The sequence below is a fragment of the Perissodus microlepis genome, chromosome 15, assembly GCF_051167445.1.
Source record: "Perissodus microlepis isolate ML-2025 ecotype Zambia chromosome 15, ASM5116744v1, whole genome shotgun sequence".
In the NCBI taxonomy this organism is placed as follows: Eukaryota; Metazoa; Chordata; class Actinopteri; order Cichliformes; family Cichlidae; genus Perissodus; species Perissodus microlepis.
Genome location: NC_140475.1, coordinates 39,257,844 through 39,266,992, shown reverse-complemented (window position 1 = coordinate 39,266,992; position 9,149 = coordinate 39,257,844). Strand labels below are relative to the sequence as shown.

The following is a 9,149-nucleotide window of genomic DNA, read 5'->3' as shown; positions in this document are numbered from 1 at the left end:
GTTGCTGCTTTACCAGGTGTAACAATTGAGTTTAACATCCAGGCATCCATGAGAACGGAATTTATTACATTTAACAGAGTTAGAAATTAGCAGGAAGTTAGCTTGCTAGCTTCCATCTAAATAGAATATAGCATGTCCTGACTGAAGGATTTCTGAAAAATTCAAATGTACAGCTCTGCTATCACTACCGACATAAATGAAGACAGAAAACTAAACAGCAGTGACGTTTGTAGGGTAACTGAAGTTTGGCTAGCTGGTATATAATGATGTGCTACGTGACCGCTAGCGACACAGCTATGTTAGCATAATATAAACAAGCTAACTTTTTTTCCACTCGATAAAAGTTAACGTGAGTGTTCTCGGTGGTCAGGAACAAATGTAATCGCATGGCAGGATGCTGTAAAAGGACCAAACTTCAGCCAGGAGAACAACTGAGATAATCCATCCACAATACGAGGTTAGTCATTCATATACTGCTGCATGGGCTGCAGTTACATTGGAAGGTTTTATAAACTGAGCTGTAAAATGAACAGCGGCAATAAAAACCGAGAGAGGCCGACAGTGATCACTGACTGATTTTAGGGGCTTTTTGAAATTAAATAGAAGAAGATACAAAACATTAAGCATGTTAACAACACAAAAGCCATATTAAACGCAGACTACTTTAGCCCGGAAGCAGGATTCATCACATCATCACTTAAAGACCGGATTCTGATTACCAGGAACAGTGGACTCACTTCATAGTAAAGACCCTGATGTCACAGAAAAACACATGAGGTGTGGTTCGGCATTAATGCACTGATACAGCATCCATTGATTTTTTGGATAGTGAGACAGTCCTGTTTCAGAATAACAGTCGATATTACGAAGCATTGGGAGACCATGCATCATGTCCCAATTGGGACTTCTGTTTTAAACTTTGTTCTGACTCACATTTTACATTTGCTTTGATTCATTAATACTTAGAAACCAAAAATAACTTGACTAAGTTTAGGAAACAACATCAGTCCAACACAAAATAGTGTGTTTAAATGGGATGCTAATGGGTCCTTAAGCATCCATGTGTGATGAGTTGTGACTAAAAACTGTCTCAGTATTTCCATAATCTGTCATGTCACTGACATGATACCAAACGACACTTTATTCTCATCTCTGACAAGCCAGCGCCTTTAACAGACTGGCAGTATTTAAAGTTCTTGAAATGACAAGGCTCTGGTGTTGCCTGTGAAATAAGAGCTGTGCTAATGCACATAACAGTTTATCATGCACGACATTACAATACTGCGGCTGTTATTCCATCCTACAGAAGCAGTTTGGTATAATTAAGTACACCAAACATGAGACCTGCAACATCTGAAGCCTTGCTGTCCCCGAGGGAAGATCACTACAAGCTTGGTCAAACAGTAGCAGGAGGGGGTAAAGCAAGGAGGGGGGCTCCTGTCACTGTGAGACAGACACTGTGTATCTCTGTCATGCACTCACACATGCGCTTACACACACACACGCACACACACAAGCCCGTTCAGCTATGTTAGTGAGGATCTTCATTGACATAATGGTTTCCCTACCCCTTACCCTAAACCTAACCATAACCTAATTGTAACCCTGACACTAGTCTAAGGAGCTTGGAAAGAAAAGCGTCTGGACTTCTTTAAGTTGCTTGAAGATGTTTCACCTCTCATTCGAGAAGCTTCTTCAGTTCTAGGGTCAAATGGTGGAGAGTCCCACATTTAAACCCTGTGGGAGTGTCTTCCAAGAGGGATATCGACCCCCTAATGATCCTCTACCTAATCCCATGAGCCAAGGTGTGAAAGCGGGTGTGGGTCACAATCAGCCAGGGTTTCAGGTGAGCTCATTGTGAAACCTGGCCCCACCCTATCATGTGATTTCCTGAGGTCAGATGGCCCAGGATGTGAGTGGGCGTTAAGGCGTCTGGGAAGGATCTCAAAACTGGATTATAGATGGCAGACAGTTGGTGTCGTAAACCCCCGCCTCTGCTCAAAGATGGTCGCTCACAGTGGACATAGATGCTTCTTTCACTCCTCTTTCAAACCATCTGTCCTCTCTGTCCAAAATGCGAACATTGGCATCCTCAAAGAGTGACCTTTGTCCTTTAGATGCAGATGGACTGCTGAGTCTTGTCCCGTGGAGGTGGCTCTTCTGTGTTGTGTCATGCGCTTGTGAAGTGGCTGTTTGGTCTCTCCAATGTAGAGGTCTGGGCATTCCTCGCTGCACTGTACAGCATACACCACATTGTTAAGTCTGTGTTTTGCAGTGTTGCGTTGGGATGCACCAGTTTGTGTCTGAGTGTGTTGCTGGGTCTGAAGTACACCGGGATGTCGTGCTTGGAGAAAACCCTCCTGAGTTTTTCTGATACACCGGCTACATAGGGGATGACAATGTTGTTGCGTCTGTCCTTCTTATCCTCCCTCGCTGGTGTCTGATCTTCTTTTCTGTGCCTCTTTGCTGACTTTATAAACGCCCAATTAGGATAGCCGCATGTTTTGAGTGCTTCCTTTACATGTGTTCTGTCTTTTTTCCTTCAGGCTTAGAGGGAACATGTTCTGCCCGGTGGTGTAGGGTCCTGATTACTCCAAGTTTGTGTTCCAGAGGGTGATGGGAGTCAAAGAGGAGGTACTGGTCCGTGACTGTGAGCTTCCGGTTAACTTCGATGTTGAGGTTGCCGTTCTCTTCAATGTGCACAGCGCAGTCCAGGAAAGGCAAACAGTCGTCCTTTGTGTCTTCCCTGGTGAACTTGATGTTTTTATCCACAGCGTTAATGTGCGCAGTGAAGGATTCCACTTCTTGTGTCTTGATTTTGACCCAGGTGTCGTCTACATATCTGTACCAGTGGCTGGGTACTCTTCCTTTGAAAGAGCCAAGAGCCTTCCTTTCCACTTCCTCCATGTAAAGGTTGGCTACAATAGGTGACACAACCTCTCTCTGTGTCTACTTCAGGTTGCTGACCTGTTAAGCTTTAATTCAGGTGGCCCCTGTCACAGGTAATCCTTCTGTCACGGTGACAACCCAAATCAGCCAGTATGTGTGTGTGTGTGTATGAGCAGCATACGTTCATAGTTGCCATTTCAAGCTAGATTTTCCATCAAACAGTGCTTGAAGTGTGGAAGCAGAGTCGACCTACAGCTCCTGGTTGGAACAAGCAAATCTCTCTTTTGTACTTGTTGATTTATTTTGCCTGACTTGAATTTTTTGCACAATGTTTATTACCTGGTCTGGCTCTGCCTTGCCTTTGTCTGCCCAGTGTAATACCTATGCTGCTGTGCTGTGGAGATTTAAAGGTTATAATCAATGTCAACACATCCAAAATAAAGCCACGAGCTACATTTGACAGTAAATAAATTTGCTCCAGTCTCAGCTGGAGTCATAGAATATGTTAGAAAATGGCCATGGGAAAGCAGTAGCTACATTATCCTGTGTATATACTTTACTGCGTAAGCTCTAGTGGTGGAAGTATTCAGATAATTTATTAGAGTAAATAATAGTACCAATAAAGTTAAGGGGGAAAAAGGCTCTTCATCCTGGCCACTGTTTGCAGGATGCTTTTGAAGGAGCACTCTAAATATTCAACAGCATTCAGTTTACCTGAATTACTTTGCACAGACACTACATTGTATGTGATACAGTGTAATTCTGGCCGAAGCTTTGATCAGATAGCAGCTGATGATGAAAAAGAAGTCATGCAATGCACTCAATCAGATCATGGGAAAAATAACCACAAAGCCCACAGAGCCTTTGTTTCAATAAAAAGTCCATCCCAAATGAACACTCCAATAATTGTTAATGGAAGCAGCTTCAAAAATCAGAATCACATTTCTGACAAAAAACATTTGCACTTGGAATCTCTTTTGATTTCAGTCTCAGTGGATGAATATACAATTAAATATTTTCATTGTACCTCTGAGATGGTCAAGCACATCGCAGCAGGATGTAACATGCAAGCTTGGACAGTTTGCACAGAAACAAGTGGCTGGGATAGTGTACAGAAACATCTGTGCCGTTTACGGATTACAAAACTCTGAGTCCCAATGGAACACATGCCCAAAGGTAGTCATGAATGACAGGGCTGAGATCCACTGGGACGTTGAGTTCCAGCTGACAAGTTCCAGACTGACTAGCTTGTGGCTAACCAACCAGAAATAGTGCTGGTTAGCAAGGAGAAAAAGACAGCGGCACCAATCCCAGATGACAACAATATCAGAAAGAACGAGCACAAGATTGAGAAGATTGAGATTTTGTTTTGTTTTTTTCCTGGCAGCTTTAGTTTCATGTGGTGAAATCTCTCACACTGACCTCCAGCCCTCTGGGGCCTAAAGAACAAATGGAACATATGTGGAAAGCAATGTCTAAAGTAGTTCCACTGGTATTAGCAGCTAGCGATTAAAACTCCAAACTGGAAGAGTGGCTCCTGTAGAATCCGAGGTCACACTGTATATAGTAATGCATACATTCATGAAATGTACTACTAACACTATTAGCACTAAGTACATGCTCAAGAATTCAGGGCTTACTTACAGAGCTCATTTAAAAAAGCTTAGTATATATCTAAATTAAAATAAAGTAGAAGAGAAAATCAGGAAGAAAAATCATAAAACAGAAGAGTAAGACTTACAGTGCAATTACTGGACTACGGTGCATATTATCACTTAGCTATGATATAAAAGGGCCAACAGGAGGAGACTTAGGAGACTTAACATTTTACAGGTTTTTGTTTGAATTTTAAAAACACAAAGCTTCACACCTCTTTTGGACCAACCAAGAGCTTTGTTTTTCCAAATAGGCTCAACTCCAGTTTCCCTTTAGGCTCTACAATCCCACATGCCTCTTTATCCAGGATCTCAGCCAAACTCTGTGCTTTTTTCCTCCTTTTTGGCCTTTGCAGTGCAGCTGTCACTACATAGAGCCTCTTCAAAAGTTATTCTGACCCTGTCTTGGAATTGCTTGCTTTGTTTGTCATTGTGCTGTTTGTAGGTTTTGAATGTATATATAGTTCAGACACTTGTCTATAAAACATTTCACCTGCTTTTTTACCCACCACATTACTTCTTGATCTTCTCTGCTCACCCACATGCACTTTCTTAGTTATTCCTCACAGCATTTAAATATTCTGTTTGCATTATGCGTTTTTTGACCCAGCCTGAAGTTTTAGTTGCGTTATTAGAGACACTGATCAACAAGAACATTCCTATCAGGTGCATAGGCTTAAATAAATCATAAAGTTGAATCCTGATTGCACTTGTGTTTTGTTTTTGTCAATGGAAAAGCGTGATGGCACGCGATTGCGGGTCCCGCAAAAATTCGGAAGCAGATTTGCGAAAACGCGTGAAACGTGCGTCAGTGTAGCGAGTCTGGCGCGTTTGACCCACGAATAAAACACGCGCGTCAGGTTTTGTGTTGCATTTTGTGCATACGCGCGTAACGCGTCTACTGCTCGAGTTGGAAAAATCTGAACTCCAGCGTCAATTCACGCCGCGACAACCAATCAGGAGCCTGGTGACGTGGCCCTGACCTAGGTCAAAGGGGCAGATCCAGCCAAAGCCCTTCATACTTCAATGGAGGGAAGGCTAATCAGCGCTGTAGCAAACAACCCGGAGCTGTACGACACCAGCTGCTTTCTGTACCGAGACAGGAATATAAAGGACGAGCTTGGAGGAAGATATGTGAAGAGATCGGGCAACCTGGTAAGTTCATTCATTTCTCTTTTGAAAGTTTTCACTGACCCGGGGAAGCCGCACAAAAGCTAGCAAGCCACCGCTATTTTCCCACTGACGTACAAATACCGTTCTGCTTTTATGCATGTTGTCATATAGGAATATATTTTATTGTTTATTAATAAACAGCGCACAGTGGTCCCGCTCATCCATCACTGCTTCGCTTTTTCGCTGATTTTTTATTGCACCGTACAGCATTGCATTCTGCAGCCTGATTGACAAATCTGCTCCGTGTCGTGTCTCCTGCGCTTGCCAAATTTATCATGTTTGGTTTTGATAACCATCACGTCCAATAGAAAAAACAGCACAAAAACACCCATAACTATGAGCCTCATTCGGAAATAGACACCTGCACCGCGAGGGAAAAGGCGCACGAAAGTGGCAGGCAGATGAAGACAAACCGCGGCATAATAATACTTTTACGTTTTGCAATCTACAAAGGTTTGCACTTTGAGAATCAGTTGTGAGAACTGTGACCAATGTTCATGTGTGTGGGGAAAACAGTGTATAAAGTGCGTGACCAGGGGCTAGTTATTCTGAGAACCCCTGCTGCAATAAATGAGGGACCACTGTATATACTTTCTCTATGATTATTATATTCAACATGTTAACATTTAATACTGTATTGATAGAGCTAACTGATTCTGCAGCAGAGCGTCCCCTGTTGCTTCTCCTGGCTCCCCAGTCCCTGAGCTCCTGCTGCTGCACCCACAGGTATGTACAGCAGCACTGATACCTTTTTAGTCGGTGGGATTGCCTTGTAATCACCTTTACTAAATATCTACAACCAATCTGATTAGATCCTGTTTTTTTTTTCCAATGTTGAAATTAAAATCTAGTAGCAGTCTTCTCATTTCTTTGTGTTTTGTGCTGTTTTACAGGCCCACAGAGGAGGACGGCTCCGAGGCAGATGAGGGACGGGTCCCAGGATCGTCCGTCGGCGGTGGAGCTGGCCATCCTGGAGTCCCTGAAGAGGCCACACCAGTCTCCAATGGAGCAGTTCCTCCTCAGCCTTGTTCCTGCTCTGGAGAGCAGCTGGTCCTTTTTATTCCTGTCTCTCTGTAAATACTTATATTTGATATATTTATGTTTAATGTTTTTCTGTTTGAGAATTTTTATATTATTTCAAATAAATTTTTATAATGACTAATGTCTCAGTTCTACTACACAGCAAATGTTGGCACACGACTTGACACATGTAGAATTTATTTCATATTATACTAATGACAAAATATACTAATACAGTGGGATGCAAAAGTTTGGGCAACCTTGTTAATAGCCATTATTTTCCTGTATAAATCGTTGGTTGTTACAATAAAAAATGTCAGTTAAATATATCATACAGGAGACACACACAGTGATACTTGAGAAGTGAAAAGAAGTTTACTGGATTTACAAAAAGTGTGCAATAATTGTTTAAACAAAATCAAGCAGGTGCATAAATTTGGGCACCACAAAAAAAGAAATGGAATAAATATTTAGTGTATATCAATGTGTGTGTCTCCTATATGATATATGGGTGCCTTTGTCTGGACGTGCTTCCCATCCAGAGCTCCACAGCAGAGAGGGAAGTTCCAGCGCTCCTGGAATCCCTCTGTGATGGAGCGCCAGTCTCCAGGTGAAGGCACAGCCATGAAGTCGTCCACTAGACAGTCCCAGATGGCCGTCGCTACCTGGGGGGTGATCTGGCTCACCGTGGACACGCCGACTCTGTAACTGAACGCTTGGTCGTGAAGGAGTCCCCGGTGGCAAGGAACCTGGACAAAATTGTTCAAAATCAGTATTATGTGTACTGCAGTTACAAAATACATTATTCAAATTCCAAAATACTTTTGTGATGTCAGATTTAAATCACAAAACTTAAATCTTACATAAAACATTTTGTAATTATAAGGATAATTACAAAATGTATATTAGATCATATCTAAAACAGTTGTGTTTTGTTTTAACTTTAACATATCATAATTTGATTGGTAGCAACTTTTGCCACTACAGTGAGCCAATCACTCATAATTCCTAAACATGTCAGTCAGGCAGGAATGAAGTAAGACATTAATAGAAATAAAGAGTTGTATGTTGACATGTAGCCCTTTCCTTACTTAAATCATTGTTAATATTTTTGAAAAATTAATCTGTGATATGACAGCTTATCAAGATAGAACCACATAACTAAAGATGAACCAAACTGTTCAGTTTTATCTAACTCTGTTTTAATAAAGGCTGGTGACCCCTGTTATAGAGTCTGACAGCTGCAGGGATTATATACAAATATTCAACTATCCCAGAATTAAACCAGGTCTAAATAAAAGAAAGGAGTGAGTATCACTACAAAGATTAACCCACAGTGGTCCTAATGCTACAGTTTGATATCAGCAAACACTGAGAGCATACACTGATAGACACCACAGCCATGCTATCATTGCAAACACTGATAACAGCATAAATCAAATTAAATCGGGACTTGATGAGACCTTTCGAGTATCACTAGAAATATTATAAACAGTCGTCTCCGTACCACAGTTTGCTATCAGTAAACACCTACGGCATGCACTGTTAGCATACCACATCCATGTTAGCAGTGTATAAACGGATAGTTTAGCATATATTAGCACAGGTATCAATAAAGGACTACCGTATTAAACACTTTTACTAACCTCAGGCAGACGGACAGGCGCTCTGCAGGTGGGATTGAGCGCCTGTAGTTGGTGTCTAGGCGGGCGATGCTTGGACCAAAGCGGGACAGCAGGTCCTCAAACTGGGCGAGTGAAAGACGGTGATATCGCTGAAAGCGGCCGTCGTCCAGGCGCAGCTCCTGGAGCAAATGGTGAAACTCACCAAACTGCTCACGCCTCTGGAGGACCTGATGGACCCAGGTACGGCGAGGACGTCCTTAACGTCGCTGCTCTGCTCTCCACAGTAAATAGAGAAGGGAGACTCTCTCTTCAAATGCTAGCTCGACAGCTGCCATCTTGCAAAGATACCATCTGGCACAACTTCCTCCCACATTTCCGGTTCACGCGCAACGCGCGATTGCTTTGTGTTGGACACGCGTCGAGGTGCGAATGTGCACGCCTCAAATTAGGGGCATCTGGCGCGTTTTCATTCGCGTCTATCGCGTTCAGTGTGAACACAGTGTGCCTCTACATTAGCCATCGTAGTCAGTAGCGGTTTTAGATACGGGCGACACGGGCGGTTGCCTGGGGCGGCATCGTGGTGGGGGGCGGCATCACGGGCATCGGCAAAAAATAAAAAATTGCTCGTACTCATGCTGCCCCGACGTCAGCCAGCGCATATTGGGAATGGCATAGGCACCGATCGGTTTTCTATCGCCCATTTGCTGGGAGTAAGGGCGCCCTTCGTTAGCGAGGTGCGCCTGCTGCTTGCGGCACAGTGAGGAGAGGGCGGGGCGGCGGGGGATTC

General features: G+C 43.1%; 1 long non-coding RNA gene across 1 annotated transcript; it reads right to left on the bottom strand.

The window, feature by feature from the left end:
- Positions 1 to 6,918: 6,918 nt before the first annotated feature.
- LOC146372699 (uncharacterized) lies at positions 6,919 to 8,612 on the bottom strand. Its single transcript, XR_014802779.1, has 2 exons — positions 8,384 to 8,612; positions 6,919 to 7,486 (listed from the first exon to the last, which is right to left on the bottom strand). It is a non-coding gene; the product is annotated as an uncharacterized LOC146372699 (long non-coding RNA).
- Between the last annotated feature and the right edge of the window lie 537 nt (positions 8,613 to 9,149).